Genomic DNA, 12,664 nt, shown 5'->3' on the forward strand with positions numbered 1-12,664 from the left:
CACCATCATTTCACTGCAAATCACAGTATCCCATTCCAAGCTCTACAGCTTATTTTCCATTTTCTCCCTGAATCCAATTGCCACCGCCAATATCCCAGCCCCACAGTCATTTCCTCTCCAGCCCTACAGTGGCTATCACAGTCCTGGGCAATATCCCGGCATTGCCAGCATTTCAGGCCCAACCTTACAATCCCCCTTTTCAGCCCTGCCCATCCTGCTCTATGTCCAGTGACAGGACCCAGCCCCAGTGTCCATATCACAGGCTGCAGTGATTCCAGCACACAGATCCTACAGTCCCCGTGTCAGCCCTACAGTGGCAATCCCATTATCAGTCCCTATCCCAGCCCCACAGTGATTTCAGCTCCAGCCCTGGAGTGCCCTTCCCTGCCCCAGTGATTTCAGCTCTTGACCCACAAGCTTTATTTCACAGCCAGCTCTCTTCTTCCAGCTCCACATCTGCTTCCTTTTCCCCTGCTCCGCTAGGTGAAGCTGCTCCAGGTTGAGACAAAAGGGTCTTTGTTTTGGTTCCAGCTCTGAGGTTTCACCTCCAGGCCAAGAAATGCCACTCCAACCCCATCCCAACCCCAAAGCAATCTTTACTGTATTTGCAGCCCATCCCATTGTGTACCATTCTATGGTTGCTTCCCACATCTACAGTCACTATCCCCTCAGAACAGCGTTTGCAGCTGCAGCACTGCAGTCCCCACAGTGGCCCCAGTGATTTCAGCTTCAGTCCCACAAGCTTTATTTGACTGCCAGCTCTTGTGCTGCGCTTCTGGCTCCACATCTTCCCAGCAGTGCCACATCATGCTGCTTTCTGGCTCTCCAGGCAGGATCTCTGCTTTAGCTCTAGCTCTCTGTGGTTTGAGCTTAGCTCTTGAACCCACATTCCAGCCCAACCTGACCATCCTTACTGCAGGAACAGCTCTGCAAGGCCCTATCCCAGCCCTTACCTTGATTTCAGCTCCTGCCACGCAGTTCACATCCCAGCTCCATATTCCTTATCCCAGCCCCACAACAGTTTCACCCTAAACCCTACCATATTTGTGTCTCCTCCAGCTCTGCTTCCTCAGTTCCAGCTCCTCAGCTTCCCACTGCCGGTGGCTAAAAGCTGCTCCTGCTTCTCACTGCAGCCCGGGGCTGTTGATAAGGCCACAAATCAGTTATCACCATCACATCAATGTCTCTAGGAGTTGTCCTACCCACCCTAATGGGAGACAAACTTTGGGGCCACTTGAGGCCTCAAGCCAAACAGGTACCTTCCCCCTCCCCCTGGGTCTCAGCCCAGCACTTGCCCAAAGGCCCCCTCACCTCCCCCAGGCAGCACCAGGGGCTGGGAATAGCCATTGGGCCCCTGCTCCCCCATCCCAAAAGGTGCCCTTGGGATGGTTCTCGGGCCCTGGAGCCCTCCCAGCCCCCAGACCCTCAGCCTCTGCTTGGTACCAGCGGGCAGGGGCTGCTAAGCCCCCAGGCACCTCCTGCAGGCCCTGAGCTGCAGCTCCATCCCCTTCCCCCATGGCATTTATCCAGCTCCAGCCTCAGTATTTCCATTGCCCCACATTGTTTTAGGCCTGACTCCAGTGCCAAGGTCTTTATTCCACACCCTGGGGCTTTATGTCTCCACTGGCCCCACAACCGGTGTTTCAGCCCCAGCCCCACAATCTTTACTGAATTAACATCAGCTATCCAGCAAAAAAGTCCCTAATTAATAAATAATATTTAATAATTATTTATTAATAATTTTAATTAATAGATTAATAAATCTAAACAGAAAATATATCTTATTAAAAGTAATTATCATTAATAATAATATTTTATTATTTTAATAAAACGAGCAAAACAAAATAATGTAATAAAGAAAATCGTTATTATTTGAAATAAAAGCAAAATGCAATAATAAAGTCGCAAAAAAACCAGCTTTGTTCCCGATATTTTAAACATTATCTTCAATCCAGAAACTACAAAACAGCTGCTCTCCGTCTCGCAGTAGCAGCAGCTCGTCCCCCTGTGCCACTCCAGACCCCGCACTCGCCTCCGACCGCCCGAACAGCCCAGGGCGTGGCGGAAAGAACTGGCCACGACCGGCCCCGCCGCCCCAGGACACCGCCGGCCCCCAGATGCTGGCCCCGGCAGACGCGGGCGTCGCGCCCGAGCTCACCGGCGCTCCCCGGATCGGCAGCCGCGGGGGTCCCGTCCTGGCGCTCCCCGGATCGGCAGCCGCAGCTCCCGTCGCCGCTCGCACCTCACCGCCGAACTAACGCCCGCACCCCTCCAGCACACGCTGTTTGTGCCCCAGGGCCGGCCAGCACAGCCGATCACAGCCCGAGGCAGCGCCGGGCCCGCCGATCCCAGCCCACTCGTTCCCGCCGCGCTCGACTCCGCGGCCCCTCGCTGTCCCCTCAGGCCCTGCTCCCGCGATCCCGTCTGCTCCCCGCCTTCTCCCTGTTCCCCTGGGAGAACCAATGGCCGGGACCTGAACGGGGAGCCCCCGCCCACCCTTCCCGGGACCCAACAGCACCTGCCGGGGCTGCGGCAGCACGGCTCCACCGGCTCCCAAAGCGACAGCGGCCGGAGCGGCGCCTCAGCAGAACGGGGGAGTGGGGCAAGGCTGGCTGAGGGGCCGGGCCGCGGCTGAGGGGGCTGAGCTTGGCGGGACCACGCCCGGATTCAAAGGGCGGCTGTGATTGGCCAGAGCGGAGCAAGGCGGGCCGGGATTGGCGGAAGCTTTGAGGCTGCGGCCCATGGGAGCGTGAGGCGCTCAGGTGGGCGGAGCCAGGGGCGCTTGCAGGGTCCACTGCTGTCATTCCTCTCAGCTGCCGGCCTGCACGGCAGCCGCTCCTTTTAGTGCCGTGTCCCCGCTCGAGCCCGGCCGTGTCACTTTACACCCTTAACTCTCTTTCCCCCCTCCCTGCTATTTACAGACACCGCCCCGCTCACTCCCTCCCCACGCGGAACTCCCGTAGCTCCCGCTGCCGCCTCCCCCCGTCACCCAGAGGAGCGGGGCAGGGCCCCGGTCGGGGCACAGCGGCAGTACCGCTCTGTGCCCACAAGGCGGCAGCACTGCCACAGAGCTCAGCATAACAGAACTGACTCAAAGGATGCTCACAGGAGAAGGGAAAGAGGAAAGAAAAAAACATCTGCGGAGCTCAAAAGCAGAAACTCTGTATCCGTGTGCACTAATGTCCATCATTTTTTACATTTCCATTTTTTCTTTACATTTGACTTCATCCCCAACTGTTGTCTAAGAAATAATGTTATTAAATCTTTGTTTCTCTTGGTACACCGTGAGAACTCAGTGTTGCTCTGTATGTGTGGCTTTGGCCACACTTGTGGACATGTAAAGTCAGTACTTGGAGTCTTCTGGACACATAATGGGCAAAGTGTGTCAGAAGGCCCCGGTGGATAAATTGCTGTTCTGTACATCTGTAGTGGTGCTGAGTTTTCCTTTGGTTAAGGAGACCTTAACCACTTTCACTGTGGGGAAAGCTGATGGACTCCCGACTACAGGGCTGAGGTGATGGTGCTGCCTTCTGCATGTCTTTCCTTTGTGGACACAAACCTGTGGAAAAGCAAAGCCCTGAAGCAACCGGGATCCTCCTGAGAGGGCCACTCCGTTCCAGCAGCAGTGCTGAACACACTCCCCCTCCTCTTCCAGCCCTGGCCAGTGCTACAGCAGGCAGAGGGAGCTGCCTGGGGAAAATGGAATCTCGGTCCTGCTCCACCAGGTACCAACCTCTTCCTCTGCTAGACAATGTGCCTTCACACAAAAGATGAGTCCCCAAAGGATGGGCCTTGCAGGCTCTTGCCTTGGAGTGGGAGCAGCTCCACCCCGTTTTTATTCTGGTGGCAGCTTGCTTCCTCCCAAGGTAGAGATTGGTGCTCCCAGGGTGAGCACTCCCGGTGAAATGGCCAGGCCTCCCAGCCCTGCAGTTTAAAAATGACCACAGACACACAGAGAGAACCATGGACAGGTAAGAAAGAAATGCTCCGGCAGGCGAGGCTGGTTTGAACAGCTGCATCCTGGGCATTGCTTTGCCATCTCCCATCACCCAGCTCTGCAGCCAAGAGGCCCCTGTGGTCTGTAGCACCCGTTTGGTGCACGTGGGACCCCTCGGGGAAGCGGCCAGAGCAGGACGTACTGGGGAGCCGGGTGCAGCAGCCACGTAGAAACGCTGTGAGGTCCAGAGACACCGAGCGGTACGGCCAGCCCGGGTCACACCCACACTGGAAGGGGAGCGGGAACTGAGAGTACGGGATGGGATCATACTTTGTTCCAAGGCAGGTAAATTCCCCACCATTTTTCCTTATTGTTTTGAACTCTAACAGCATCAAACACTTTGTGCTTCTCTGCGTTTAACATACAGTTTTCCAGTGAGTTGTCTGCTCACAGTTTTTCTCTGTTTCACCACAAAATCGGTTGTTAAGATCTTTTGGATCAAATCGCAACATCTCCTTTTACTCATGGATAAGGAAGGAAAATGTTGAAATATGCCTATAAAATACCTGTCAAAAAAAAAATATCAAAAAGGGTTGGGGGGGCAAGTTTTTAAAACGCAAGTAATCAGATTTCACTCCAATGAACTTCACTGTTCAGTGAAATGGTATGATAATGAAATCATCACATATACACACACAATATAACCATAATACATCTACTAGACACATCTCAATTATATAACTGATTATATAATGGTTTACACAATTCATAAACAACCATGGGCCAAAAACCATACTCAGTTTTGTGACAGTGACATTAAGCTTTGGCTGAAATAAAAGTCAGGCTTGCTACATTGCATGTGCGCAAATCCACAGGGGAATCACAAGCCCCTGTCCTTACAGAGTTCCAGCTCCTCCAGAGAGGCCTCAAACCTCACCATCTCGGGCAGCAGTTTCTTGAGCAGTTCAATTGCTTAAAAAAGGAAGCATACAAATTTATCTCTACTTTATGAAGAGCAACTCTCTTCTGCAACACAGTGTGTTTGTTTAAGGGAACCCTGGGTGAATGATTACAGGGCAAGTGACTCCAAAATCTGCCAAGAAATTTTACAATGCAGCTGCCAAAACCACAGAATTGCAACCAGGGAGGGGAGACAGTGGCGATTGCTGCACTCATTGTCAAAAGTTACCAATCCTCAAGTGGCTGCAATCCACGTACCTTCCTCAACAGCATCAGTGGCTACAAAAACTTACTCAAGTTTAAGCCTCTTCAAGAGGCTGTGGATTTTCTTTACTGCTCCTTGCAGGGAAGGCACATCTTCTCTGTGACCCCAAATGAAGTCTCTCCTTCTGAGATGAACCCCAAGCTATCGGCCACTTAGAGCTGTGCCCATCTTAACCTATGAGAGAAAGATTTTAAGGCATCTCTGAGGGCTACTGCTTGGGATTTTTTTTTCCCTGTGAGGGAAGATTACCTTGGCTTTAATGCTGCTGATGGATGATGTCCTCCAGCTGGTAGGGAGGGGATTTGGGGTGGCTGGGGAACATCTGGCAGCCATTATGGAAGCTCAGAAGCGGGAGTTGCTGTCTGAGCCCCTCTGCAAACGGCCCATGCCACCATCGCTAGGTAATGCCAGCTGTTCCTTGCTTTTGGGCTGTCTGTGGCCTTTGTCCAGGCTGAAGCATCTCCACATGCCTGTTCAAAGCAGCCTTTGGCCGAGGAGCTGCAGGCAGCCCTTTAGCCGCCTCCGTGCCAGCAGTATCCAAGTGCCCCAGCGTCCATCCCGGGACGTGTGATTGGCACGCTGCATGCCAGGGGCAGGACACTGCAGGCACAGCTCCTCTCCTGCAGATCCCAAGGACAAGAGATGCTGCTTGCCTTACTGGGGCTCCTTCAACCCCACACTGCCAGCCACCCAAGACACAGGCAGGAAACACCAAGGAACATTGCAGGCAACAAGCAGGAGACACCGAGGCCTCTGTACAGCCCTGGCCTCAGCAGCTACCGTCATTTTGGCCTAAGAACACTCACCTGCAGGAAATGCCCCTCTGCAGGTGGGACCAGCCCTGCCATTCTCCAGAAGAACTCCGAAGAACTTTGGCCTTGGAGCGAGGGAAGCCTCAGGATTTGTCCTGCTCATTTCTCCCTGGAAAAAAACATTGCATGACCACTTTTACAGGGGTTGGATAAAGTCTGGAAAAAGCAGGAAACCAGGGTTATGGGAAGAATTTTTGCTGTCATATCAGGTGCCAGCCAGTTCTGCCCTATAGCCATTCCAGGGGCTGGTGTGTATGGCAGATTTAGCAGAAAAGAAGGAGTTGCAATTCCCTTGCTGGTGGCAAGGATTCCCATCCTAGGGAGGTTCAAGCTCACGAGGCAGAGATTAGGTGAGTAATGGCCAGGATGTGAGTTCAATTCTCACATGGGTCGTTTACTTGAGAGTTGTATTATAGGATCCCTCTCAAGCTCAGTAGATCCTGTGATCTGGAAATAATTCAGAGAGATGATGCTGGCCACAACATTCATGCAAGAACCTAAGGAAGATGAGAGTGGGATACCCATGGATAATCCAGCCATGAGAGGGCAGTGAGACACAGCTTATGGTGAAAGCCATGCATTCAGAAATTACTTCCAAATTCCCCTGACCTTGCTCCACCATGGAACAAATACATACAAAGGTTTGCTCCTGCTCATGCTGGGAGGAGAAATTAATCCAAACCCAAGATTCTTTTGCAGCACAGGTGGGAAAGATTCTAAAGATAAACAGCACTGCTCTATGTGTGCCTTGTGATTGCAGTCATAATAGATGAATAATATAGTGCACATGTATCCTATGTGATATGCACTAAATATATCAGATATTTATAATAAATGAAAAACAAAAAATACAAAAATACATCATCAAGTTACAAAAGATGTTATTTATTAAAGATTATCAATTCAAGTTTTTCTTGGTACTTGTACTGAATATATAATTATTCCCTGCCAATTACTGAAGGAAAACATCACTCTGGAATCAGGTAACCACTGCAACACATACCCAGAGAGGTCGAGGGATCTCCATCCTTGGAGATATTCCAAACTGAAAGGCCCTGGGAGCACAGGACCCTGCAGAGCTCCTGGCCCAAGTATGTGACTGATCCTTGGTGACTGGGAGCACTGCAGCTACCCAGTGAACTCTAATTAATTAGTCCTAAATTGCACATGCCAAGCAGGTTGCAGAAGTCCATCTATGCTTCTCTGCGGCATCCCAGGTAGTTTGTGACATGAGTTGTCAATGAAAGGAGGAAGGATCTTGATTAAAGATCAAGGATCTGGTGTTAAATCCTCCCTGTCCAGTCCATGCCTGTGTATTCCCCATTAATCATAAATACACTTTGTGCCCCTCTACTCTGTAAGCAAACTATCATGGTGGTTAAATGCAGCTAAGGTGACAATACTTGGAACTTCCCAGGTCTTATCCTCCAAGCCATAGCCAGGTAGGTCTCCAGACAGACTTTGCAAGGCTGAGCACAGGATGAGCTCCCGTGTGAGCTAGACTAACCATGCAATGAGGTCAGGGTAGGATAATGGGGAAACCTGAGCTCTGCTACTAGGAAATGTCATGTTGATAAATGCAACTGTAACATTTTTTATAAACAAAATTAAACTTCATTTGCTTCACAGTAGCTAATGTGCCGTTAATTCAAACCTCACAGAAGAACTCACTGGACACAGTTAATAGTCAGCAGGGCAGATAGGCCAGGCTTTGAAAGCATTTAATATTCACTGAAGTGCTGCTTGTATCCAATTATAACTCACTACTTGCCATCTTAATAATTTAAATCTGTCCACTCTTTAGAGAGGAAAAAAATGCACTAATCAAAGACATGAATGCACCTTTTGCTTTTGACAGCATTAAATTAAAACTAAATGGTAGATCTTGAATGAATTACTCTGAAATAATAAAGGCATTAATGAGGTAATTTCATTATAGAGGCTCATCCAAGCCTATGTGAAAACAAGGGAAGTAAATGGAGAGGAAAGCTGCCGAGGAAATTAGGGTTCCTTCCACACTAATTAATGTTTGGAAGCATTTAGTACAGGCACCAAATTAACTGCTCCAAAGAACTCCATTGACAAAAAAAAAGACATTGTTGCCCTGCCATGTAATTAGAAGACAGTACAAGCAGAACACTTAATGAGTATAAAGCCAGCCTTTAACTTATTCTACCCAGCTTCTGAAAACATGCCTTTGTGGAGGCCTAAGTTTAAGGAAGCACTGGGCGTACAATATAGGATTGTTTAGGTCCTTCTGGTCGCTGAGCTGTAAACAGGTAGCCCTGAATGACAGACTCTGAGACTCGTGGGAGGCCTGGCTTCCCAGAAAAAAAAAACAAAAAAAACCAAAAAAAAACCAAAAAAACCCCACTATTACATGCATCCAGAAAAAAGCAAAAAAAGGTGAATAGACCCGGCCCGGCAGAGCCAGCACAGTGAATGCCCACCGCTGTCTTAAGTGATTACATGATGTTGTGCCATCCCCTCTCATTGAGTTATCTTTACACTGCTTTTGTCTCCTCTAATTGAAGCTGATGAGGTGCTAATTGGTTGCTTTTTTAAAAAAAAGCAGTACTTAAGCACTGGCAAACAGAGTAAGACAGCGTGAGTGGAGTTAATGAGGGCTTAGGAAAAAAAAAATTTAAAAAACCAAACAAAAAAAAACCCTAAAACCCCACACCAAAAAAAATAAACGACACCAAAACCAACCAACCTCAAAACCCAAGCCTAAATCAAACTAAACCGAGAAAGGAAATGACTGCATGAGGGAAATAGCTGTGAGAGTTTGAGTTTTGGGAAAGAAAGGGACAATTCCAGCACTAAATGAATGCCCACACTTTGGCCAGTGTCCTTGGCATTCTTTTTTTTTTTTTTTTTTTTTTTTAATTTTTATTTTATTTTATTTAAAGTGCTGCCATCAGAGTGTTAAACCTGTTGTTACTACAGCTGGAGCCACAGGTCCTGCCTTTTTGATACCCAAATGTGTTTCCTAAAAAAGGATTTGTATAACATTAAATACTCTGTATTTTCCATATATTCTGTAGGTGGGTTAATACCAGCTCCTGGTTTTCAAGACCAATTCCATAGTTCCCAGCTACTGAGAGTATTCTGAGTGCTAAAGAAGAGTACAAAAGACCTTCCTGTATTGCTGATGTCGCCTGCCAAGACACAGAAAGAATTCTGTGAGCCTTTTGAAGGTGACACTGCAAATCCCTGTGTTAAACACAATCCTCTGCTGTTTCTGAGTTTATTTGTATCCAATCTAGGCACACATATGGGCACAGGAAGCTTTTTCAGTCTGTTTGTCCAAGTAAGCAACACCTTTAGGGCTCCAGGAAGAGGCTGCCCAGTGACAACGGGTTCAGAGTCTCTGGCACAGGCTCAGGACCAACAGTCAACTCTCGAAATTCTTCAAAATCCAGCAGCTAAGTAGTTTCCTATTAGATGAAAAGAGGAAAGTGGAGCTGAAACTCCTCCAGTCAGCTCAAGAAGACAATGAATTTTTCAGTAAGACAGTTTCAATTATCTATTTATGTAGATGAGCAATAAAGTGTCAGGGCTCCTCCTTTCCTCACTGCTTTTTTTTTTCTTTTTTTTTTTTTTTTTTCCCCCAATCAGTTTTACAAACACCAAGTTCCTTGGGTTTGTGTTTATGCTTGGTAACTTGTAGCTCTATTCACATTCTAAACTGTATTATTTTCACTTTAATGCATGTTCACTTGCTTTTGTTTGGTTGTCATTAAAACGAGGGATTTCTTGCTGGCTGCTAGAAAGAAATTTCCTAGAGAACAAAGTTACAACCAGTCCCTCCAAACGAGTGCCCATTGCCACCCAGCTATAAAACAGCCAAGAAATATGCAAAACTGGAAACTCTGCTTTTACCTGCAGAGGCAGAGAGTAATTCCGTGGTCGCAAAGTTCCTGGAGTGCCAAGCGCCAAATCACCTTTGTAATCAGCATTGCACTTGCTAGAGCAGAGCATTTTTTCATTTCTTTCTGGCAGAACCTAAGTGCACTTTCAGGCCATCTTCTCTGTGGCTCCTACCATCAGGGGCCAATACATCTCATCTTTGACCTCTGAGGGAATTTGGCAGCTATCCCTGCAGGGGAAGTGGCAGACGGCAGCGTACCCCTCAACTGCTGACATCAATAAAGCTGGAGAAAGCAAGCAGCAGAGGAGAGGCTGCTCTTCCCTGTCCTCCCTCCTGCTGCTTTATCTCATAGTCTGAAAATGGCTTTTCCTCAATTTTGGTCACTTTGGAAATGTTAGTTCAGTAAGAATTCGTTTGGGGCAATGTTTAACAGGTTTACAAATTTTGTTTGAAGGCAAAAAGTACAAGGGGTGACAGCAAAGGACTTGGTGTGGGTATGTCCATGGGTGTGTCTATTTCCTCCTGAGTTCCACAAGTTTCTTCATGGTATTTATGAGAGCTCTTCTCAATAAAACTCAGTTGAAGGGGACTTCCCCAGACTTATTCCTTTGGGTACCAACCCACTGAGAACTCCTTCCTACTGTCAGGAAAATTAATCCACAAACACCAGAGGTTTATGTCCAAAAAGGAGACAGAGGAGTCCTTTTTCTTTATTCGAATAAAGGGAGAGGCCATGGGGCATTCCCCTGGGGTCTCTCAAATTCTTGGAGGGCGCAGCCTCCTTTTTATCCTAATTCCCGGTCGCTTGTCCCTTCTCTCTTTCCCCATAGGCTGAGGTACTTGAGAGGTACAGGCTTCCCGGAACGCCTGATACCGCGCGGAACGCCTGATACCGGCGGTGATACCTTCCCCCCCCCCCCCCCCCCATGCATAATCCCTTCTTAACTTTTATAGAATTCATAGTGTTCTTTTAGTGTCTCTTTGATCTTCTACTGGAATCCATCCCATTGTTTCTGTTGTCTCTCACTGATAGTACACCTTATCAACTGACCCACAGCTTGTTTGTAAAGACAAACCTGTCATTCCTCTCACTACCCACATACAGAAATAGAGAAAAGTGGGAGTGATGTGTTTGCACTGAAAATGATCTGGATGGTTCTCTGTTCATCAGGAGATGCGCTAGGGATCATGCCCTATATTGCCCTCCCCACTGAGACATTTAGGGCTTTAGATAAACCATAAGAACATGGAAACTTGGGCAGAGCTGAGGGAAGGGCTATAGTCAGCAGGGAGAGAAATGTGCTGGAGAAAGTAAACAGCAAAAGTACGGAGGGGAAATAAAACAAGGAAGATAACAAAAGTTTAGCAGAGGCGAGGCTCAGAGTCTGGGTGAGACATCTGTCAAGTGACAGGGACTTGTCACAGAACCAGGAGAGAGGCAGCAGTGAGAAATTGGGTGGTTCAAGCTGTGCTGAGAATCACATGAGCAGCTCACCCAGAGCCTGCACTCCAAAAGCCAAAGTTCAAAGGCAGGGATGCTCCCATAGTTTTTTTGGCTCACTTCTGGGTCATTCGATTAAAGGGATTCTAAATTTGACAGCTCCTAATGTTCAAAGATGTTTAGATGGTTTTAAATCTGTTCAGCTCATGCCTATTCAAGATAAACATGAATGGCTCAACTATTCATTTTAATAAAATTCAAATTAAAAAGAGCTATCCAGCATCACAGAACGACATGTTAGAAGGCGGCCTCTCACTGAAGAGGAAAGTGAGGATGGTGAAGCTTCATTCCATGTCATGATTGCCTAGCTCTGGCCACTATTGAAACAGTAAATGCCACCATGAGGCTTCTATCGGCCAAATTTGGACTAAGGCATTTGATTTTCCCAAGCATGTTAAGCTCTTTGCAGCTCCTTGGGTGGATTTAGCCCTCCAACTGATGCATCCTTTTGAAATCTAGCCTCTTTTATGAAGTGGGCTGTGGAAGTCACGATGCCCTTTATCAATTGACGCCCACCCATTTTTTGTAAGATTTAGCCTTGATCCAGGAATAATTATCAAATTGTGTATCAAAAAATATCAGCCAAAAAACCTGTGATGGCATAGTCAAAAATCTTGTGTAGAGAGGCTGTGGCCTTGTTGGCCCTCTTGCCAGGTATTTGGCAGTTGGAAGTAAAGCAAAATATCTCCTGATAGTTTGCATAAATTCTCCTCGCCACTGCTCAAACCTTTAACTTATTTAAGGCTACTATTTCCCCCCCGCCTTTTTTTTTTTCTGGCTACCTGTGACCAAATAAGGTAAATTCCCTTCTGGATGTTTGTTTGTTAGCTTGGTTTGGGGTTTCTTTGGTTGGTGGCTTTTTTGTGCATTGGTTTGTTTTTGAATATTGTGAGTAGCTTAGGTTTTGCCAGCTCACCTTCAGCACAATCTTACCCTTAACTGAAAGTCCTACAGTTCATGTTTGAGAGAGCAGAACATCTCAATTTTCCTCGTGCAAACAGGTGGCCTAATGTAAAATCACCTGGTTTTATGCCAAGGCTACACAGAAGAAAAACAGAGATAAGCTGGCCTCTAAAATTGCCCTGATCCATGTATTTCCAGAAAGCATGGCACAAGCATGTGACTGTGCTCCTAGCACAAGAATGTCCCAGCTGTTAGAGAATTTCTTCTGATTGTCCCAAAAAGCAGAGAATGCCTATTAGTTTGAAAGAAAGCTTTGAAAAATGCCTGTGCAATTCCTTCTCTCACAGAGCTATGGTCCAAGTGAACTGAGAAAGCAGCAGGTATCTAATGGTCATCTCCACCTTCTGTACTC

Source organism: Poecile atricapillus, chromosome Z (genome assembly GCF_030490865.1).
Source record: "Poecile atricapillus isolate bPoeAtr1 chromosome Z, bPoeAtr1.hap1, whole genome shotgun sequence".
NCBI lineage: Eukaryota > Metazoa > Chordata > Aves > Passeriformes > Paridae > Poecile > Poecile atricapillus.